This window comes from Natator depressus, chromosome 6 (genome assembly GCF_965152275.1).
Source record: "Natator depressus isolate rNatDep1 chromosome 6, rNatDep2.hap1, whole genome shotgun sequence".
In the NCBI taxonomy this organism is placed as follows: Eukaryota; Metazoa; Chordata; order Testudines; family Cheloniidae; genus Natator; species Natator depressus.
Window position 1 is genome coordinate 105,999,816 of NC_134239.1, and position 6,000 is coordinate 106,005,815.

Sequence of the window (6,000 nt, forward strand, 5' to 3'; positions counted from 1 at the left end):
ACCCAGCAGATAATAAACCTTCTTCCAGGTAAGGAGGTTTAGAGGTGTCTCCATCTAGAGCCCATCAGTGCTGTCCCTAACACGGTGTTTTGCAGCACTCATGATGCTGCTAGCCATGAGCAATACAGATGGTTAGCAATGTCATCTGAGAGGGCAAGATCTGAATGTGCATGCTCACTCATCCACTTTCTCACCTTTGGTGTTGATTCTTCCATGTCAGATTTGAACGACATACATGATGGAATGGTGTGGGGAAGCATGCATGACCTCTATCCCTGCTCTCCCTGTTGTGCGATGGAATGGAATAGCAAAAAGAAAAGGAGTACTTGTGGCACCTTAGAGACTAACCAATTTATTTGAGCATAAGCTTTCGTGAGCTACAGCTCACTTCATCAGATGCATACTGTGGAAAGTGTAGAAGATCTTTTTATACACTTTCCACAGTATGCATCCGATGAAGTGAGCTGTAGCTCACGAAAGCTTATGCTCAAATAAATTGGTTAGTCTCTAAGGTGCCGCAAGTACTCCTTTTCTTTTTGCCAATACAGACTAACACGGCTGTTACTCTGAAACCTGGAATGGAACAGAGTATCCAAGCCGGTCAATCCAGCATCCTTTGCAAACAGTTTGGTTTCAGTCAAAATGGTAAAAGACAAGAATGGCCACCATAATTGAAGCGTATCAGTTAGGCATTCAGACTGAAGGTCGCGTATCATGTTTTCCATGTTAATCTCCGTTAAATCAATTGCAACATCACTATATGGGAATTAAACATAAACTCATCAAACTATTCAGCATTAATTTACCAATCTCTATTCAACATCTAATCACTTTTGATATTCAATTGAACAACCTCATGAGAAGGATTCTAAGAGAAACCAATGTATATGTTCTCATTAAACATTTTACCTCCAGTGTTTTCAGAGAGTTGAAAAAAAAATCCCCCCCAAACCCATGAAAAGATGACAAATCAAAATTTCAGCTGGCAATATGATATGACAATATATTTCCAGATGAGGTATAAAACTGCAGTATTGACTGCTTATAGTCACTAAAGATACAATGCTAATTTTAGCAAGAGCAGTACCATTAACTGGGTTACCTAGGGAGGTGGTGGAATCTCCATCCTTAGAGGTTTTTAAGGCCCAGCTTGACAAAGCCCTGGCTGGGATGATTTAGTGTGTGTTGGTTCTGCTTTGAGCAGGGGATTGGATTAGATGACCTCATGAGGTCTCTTCCAACCCTAATATTCTATGATTCTATGATTCTAACTCTAGAGGACAGATTGTAAATTGGGCGAGTACACTGCATCCTCCTAGGCTCCCCATGTATTTCCAAATGGAGATTATTCTTCACTACTTCCTGGGCTAAAATATTTACCTGCTTGCTCTTAAACAGCTGCCATGTTCAGTGTCAGAGCGAGATGCTTTCAGTGGTAAATGCATTATACACCTGTATATAAATGTGTATGATTTACATTCCAATTTGTAAAGTTATTTTCATAAATGAATTAAATATTTTCCTTAATATAAAGTTGAGAAAAGAGGTGCCATTTTACATGCATTGAAAAAATTTGTCACGTTTTCATCATTCTTCCTTCATATTGTCACATTTCTAGATTAGGGAGTTAAGAAGTATGGTCTGCATACATGTTATCCTTGATTGAGGGCTCAATGGTGGCCTCGATCCAGCAACCACCCACATGCTTAACTTTATGCTTATGAGTACTCCCACTAGTCAATGACAGTGGTCATGTGCATAAAGTTAAGCATATGCATAAGGGTTTGCAGGCTTGGGCCACTGTTTGTTATCTGGTATTCATTTGATTTTTCTGCAACATGTCTATTGATGTCTCCTGAATAAATAATTCTCACAATATCTTGGTGGCCTTTTAGCTCTTGTTCTTCACTGAATTATACAATTCCTTAAATACTGCAGTGTTCTTGGGTTGTCTAGGTTGCCTCTTTAAGGCTTGTTTGTATAATCATTTAAAACAGGACTCAAGAAAGCCTGTTCATGGAGTCAAATGTTCTCAGTGTATGACTTTTCTTTTCCAAGAGATGGGAAAGATTGTTGAAAGTCTGAATCTCTTGGAAAGTTTCAATACAAATCATCTGTTTTAAATATTAGACTCTTCCAGAATAAATTTCTTTCTATTATTATTTTGGATTAGGATCATGATGGATGACTTAAAAGTTGGATGGAGTAGAGGACTTTATGCCTTTCATTAGATCTTGTCCATCAGACTATTTTGTCTGTCACCATGAAAAGGGCTTTGATTTTAAAGAGCCACGTTTGAGATAAAATAATCATAATTTAAAAAATTCCTAACTTTGCAAAAAAGGAAATCAAATTTATTTTCTACTATTTATGTCAGTTGTTTATTCTGAGCATCTACCATAATGAAACAAGACTAGTTATTTTCAATATAATGTATAGTCTGTTTCTCTTTTAAGCTTTCATGCACTTGCACTGTAAGGTCTTGGTTGCAACTGTGGTAGGAAAGTTTATCTTTATTTGCATTGGAATTTAAAAAGAAATCACCGACACATTTTTATTGGTGACAGTAAAATTATCTTTACTAAACCTAAATTTGTGGCCTATTTTTTATCTGACAATGTCTCTTTAAAACTTGAGAGCCTCTCACACTCCATTTTTCTTCATATCCTCCTGTTATTGCTCAGCATTCGTTATCTTTCCTAATTCCACTGGAATTGTGTGGGAATCTTTTGAGTGAATGACCAATTTTTCCGGCAGGACCTGATCCCGAAAATTCTTAAGCTTGGGAGTAAGGTTTACTTAAGTGTTTGCAGGATTGTGCCCTATGTAATTAAATCAAATGAAGACATTACACAACTTTGGCAGAATATTTTTTTAAATAATAGGAAAGTTTTTCATAATAGGACAGTAAGAGAAATCACATGAATTAACATGACACTGCACAGCACATCATAGAGTAGAAACTCAACTCACGTTTAAATTTCCAAGCCTCTGGGGACTGTGTTAAATGCACCATTAAATAATTTCCAGTTTTAATCTGAATTTTTTGCTATGCTGTGGTCTTGCCTAGGCGGGCAATATGTTGCCACCCACAATGGCGACTGGCAAAATGTTTCCTGTTAAATCTAAATTTTGGTTGCTTTTTGCTCCTCGAGAGGGCAGTAGCTGTTGCAGACTCTTTAACTGCTGAATTATTGTAACCAACATCTGGCCCTTCGAGTGACTTCCAGCAATAGGGAACAAGAGTTTTGCCATTTGAAAGCTGAATTTGGCTTCAATTAAAAAAAAAATTATGAGCTGTACACTCTCTTTAATTTACTGGCATTGTTTAATAGCTGTGACCACTAAATGTTTGGAGTCAGCTGCATCCCGAGGACTCAATCTTTTCCAGTCTCATCTAACCACTGACACTATTTTAGTTCAGCTAACTGCCCTCCAAGTGCCATGTATAGTTCATTTTCGTGGGGGAGAGGGGAAAGTATTCATTTCTCTTGTACACTGGCCTCCACATACATTCTATTCTTTGGAAAGTGTTACACAGTCAGTGTGATTTGCATTTGCAAATGATGGATAGAGGAAACTTCTGAGGGGAAGCTGTGGTGGTCAGAAGATTCCATATGGTTGTGGGCAGCATTTTTCCCTGGTCTCAAGAAACCTGTTTTTGAGAGTAAATAACTGAATGAAAACACATTTCTTGGAAAACTGTTGTAATTTAACGCATGTAAACAAAAGCTTTCGTAATAGCCTCAGTCACACTGGGATTTCTCAAAGAAGTACTTCAAACAAATATCAGTTTTTAATTGAGCGGGACCCAAGAGGATAGTATGTGTGTGTGTTTTCTTTCTTTTCTGTTCTTCCCTGTTCTCCCCATGAAATGGAAAGTAAAGCAACATTTATCATGCTTTTATTTAAGACTCCAGTTAGACGTGGTGGTGCTAAAAATTTCTAGGGTACATCATTTTACAGACGGGCTCCATTCAGATTTATATAGAGATGTACAAATCAGGTGATTCAAAGAGGAACTTGTGGAGCACAGGAGCTATACGTAGGCCTGGGTTCTCTAATCAGCAGATATTTTTTCAATCTGAAAGATGTTTGTGTTTGTACAGCATGTGGCACCAATCCTGACTGGCACCTCTGAGTACTACCTCAATGCAAATACATTTAATAATAAAATAATCATAATTAGTAATACATTTGCCTTTGTATGCTTATCAGAAAAACATGGGGTCATCATACATTTTCCTTTTTTATTCTTTTATTATTCAGATTGAAGAAAATCAACATGGCACAAATGGATTAAAAACTAGTTAACGGATAGGTTTCAAAATGTAATAGTAAATGGAAATTCATCAGGAGGGCATGTTTCGAATGAGGTTCTGAAGGGATTTGTTCTTGGTGCTATGCTGTTTAAAAATATTTATCAATAACCTGGAAAAAACACAAAATCATTATTGATAACGTTTGCAGCAGACAAAAGATTGGGGAAGTGGTAAATAATGAAGAGGACATGTCATTGATTTGGATTGGTTGGTAAACTGGACACAAGTAAACAATATGAGTTTTAACATGGTCAAATGTAAGGTCATCTAGAATGCTGGCCATACTTACAAGATGGGGGACTATCCTGGACAGCAGTGACTCTGAAAAAGACTTGGGGGTCATGGTGGATAATCAGCTGAATACGAGCCCCCATTGCGACACAACGTCCAAAAGGGCTAATGTGATCCTTGAATGTATAAATAGGAATCTTGCATAGGAGAAGAGAGGTTATACGTCCTTTGTATATGACACTAGTGCAAGTGCTGCTGGAATACTGTGCCAGTGCTGCTGTCCACAATTCAAGAAGGGTGCTGAAAAAGTGGAGAGGGTTCAGAGAAGAAACACGAGAATGATTAAAAGATTGCAAAAATACCTTTGAGTGAGAGAACTCAAGGAGCTCAATCTATTTAGCTTATCAAAGAGAAGATTAAGGGGTAATTTGATCACAGTTTATGAATACCTATATGGAGAACAGAAATCTGATGAGGACTCTTCAATCTAGCAGAAAAAGAGTATAACGAGCCAGTGGCTGGAAGGTGCAGCTAGACTAATTCGGACTACAAATATGATGCAATTTGTAAGGATAATTAAACATTGGTTGATTCTCCATCACTGGAAATCTTCAAACCAAGAGTTATGTTTTTCTAAAAGATCTGCTTTACTTCAACCACAGCTATTGGACTTGAAGCAGTAATTAATTCAGGGAAGTCCAATGGCCTGTGTTATGCAGACTAGATGATCACAATGGTTCCTTCTGCCCATCAAATCTCAGATGCCCTGATACTTTTTTAAACAACTGTGCAGTCACATTCTTAAAAATCATGCAGCTAGCTAATTAAAAGAATGAGCTCTCCTAACCTGACCATCACAGCAATAAATAGTAATAATAAAACCATTGTTCATTAGTGTATAGAGAGAGAAAGATAAGAATAGACATAGCCAAATTCTACGCTTGTTGACGTCAGTGGAGTTCTTTGAGATAAATGAGGGTAGAATTTGGCTCAGTATCTTTATAGGGAAATAATAATAAGGAAATTGTTATTTCAGGAAGCTCTGATAGCATCAAGACCATTGAGAATAAGGACTGAATATGTGGTGACATCAACAGAGCCCTGAGATGTTTTTATTTACTTTGACTATAATTTGTCTTTCATGTGATTCCTATTGGCCTGATATGATGCTCATTGACATCAGTTGGGCTGGGTCAGGTACTGTGAGAATTTCCTATTTCATAGCCTGATCTTGATCCTGTAGGTCGCTGAGAGCTCTCAACTATCATTGACTTCCCCACCCTCATAGTCATCTACTCATAGGCCATTTGTCCTCTATCTGACTGAAGAGGACAATTTGTGGATTTTCTCTGGATTCCTCAGTGGTGGCCTGAACTTTGGCTAGAGCGAGAGAGTGAGATGAACTCTTTTTAGTCTTCCCAGAGTTCATCTGTTTTCACACCAAGAA